Below are 1,803 nucleotides of genomic sequence, written 5' to 3'. Positions count from 1 at the left end.
AAGTAAGGTGAATTCATTTCCTATGCTATGAAACAAATTACCACAAACTTAGTGGGGCAAGAGTCGGGGCATGGTTTTACTGCACCCTCCACGGAGGGTCGCACAGGCTACATTCCAGGTGTTGGCCAGACTGCAGTCTCATCGGGAGGCTCGACTAGGGAAGACTCTGCTTCCAAGCTGATAGAGGTTGTTTGAGGATTTATTTCCTTGTGAATGTATGTTTGAAGGCCTGGGCCTTTTGTAGCCATTTCTTGGGGGCTGTCTGCAGATCCTACAGGCCACCCACAGTTCTTGCCATGTGAGTTTCCTTACATAGCTGCTGCTGCTTCAAGCCAGCAAGGAGGATCTCTTGCCTCGGTCTACTAACATGGAATTGTGTATAATGTAATTAACAGTCACAGGAGTAAAAGAGGGCAAGAGAACCATAGATTGCTTACAGACAATCCAAACAGATGGTACAGTCACAGGTAAAACGGGAAAGAACCCTGGATGGAGACAGGAACCATGGGTCCCGGTCCTGGCTGTGTTATTAACTAGATCACATACTGAGCAAGTTCTCTGGACCTAAATTTCCTTAGTTTATAAATAAAGGAGGGAGGAAGACAGTTTTGGATACTAACCAAAGAAATGCATGTTAAAATACCATGGAAGCACTATCATTCACCTTCAGCAAAAATTAGGAATGATCCCACTCAACACTATGAGTTTATGGTAAAACTGGTGAGACCAGTCCTGAAAAGCAATCTGGCAATATGCTATCAAGCCATTAAAATGTTCACACCTGCAATGGTTGATTTTTACCTGTCAACCTGACTGGGCCACAGATTCCCAGATATCTGGTTAAACATCATTTGTAGGAATGTTGGTGAGGGTGTTTCTGGAAGAGATTAACATTTGAGCCAGTAGCCTGAGTGAAGCTCACTGCCCTCCCCAGGGAGAGTGGGCCTCTCCACCCTGCTGAAGGCCTGAATGTAACAAAAGCCTGAGTAAGGAAAAACTCTTTCTCTCCATCTGACTGCCTTTGAGCTGAGACATCGGTCGTCTTTGTACTTGGACGCAAGCTGGCGCTTACGTCCCTGCCTCCTCTGATCCTCAGCCCTTCGGATTTAGACTGGACCCGACACCATCAGCTTTCCTGCCTCTCCGGCTTGCCGACTGCAGACCTCAGGACTTCTCCGCTTCCATAACCGTGGAAGCCAATTCCTCATAGTAAATATGTGTGGAAATATCGTATTGGCTCTGTTTTTCTAGAGAACCCAGACTAATACATCCTTTGACAAAGCAACCCCGTTCCTGGGATTTTATACTAAGAAAATGTATGAATCAAAAGATTTGTGTAAAACAAGCTGTATGTATTAATATGAAGTTATTAACCACAGTGTTATTTATAAAAATGAAAAAGCAGAAACAATACACACGTTTAACAACTGATGAATGGCCGAACAGATTATAGTGTATCCGTTTGAAAGAAAATTATGGAGCCATTAAACTAATAATCATGAAGACTACATAGCAACATGAAAAGGTATTTACAATTCGATGTGAATTTATTTTAAAAAAGGAGAACATAAAAGTATACAAACATTATAGTTACAAGTAAGAAAAAGTAAATGATAAAAAAATCCATGTATTTGCATCATGGGATTACAAGAATAATTTTTCATAACTTTCTTTTACCGATATGACATTTTGAAAACAATAAATAAAAGGTATAAAATTGTCGGGAGCCATGAGGCCCGGCAGCTGCTTACCAAGCCCACGCATTTGCAAAAGCCTGCGGAAGAGCTTGTAAGTTTCTGTTTA

The sequence above is a fragment of the Propithecus coquereli genome, unplaced genomic scaffold, assembly GCF_000956105.1.
Source record: "Propithecus coquereli isolate 6110/MARCELLA unplaced genomic scaffold, Pcoq_1.0 Scaffold343, whole genome shotgun sequence".
Lineage (NCBI taxonomy): Eukaryota > Metazoa > Chordata > Mammalia > Primates > Indriidae > Propithecus > Propithecus coquereli.
The sequence above is the reverse complement of the archived record's forward strand: the minus strand, read 5'-3'. Positions refer to the sequence as shown.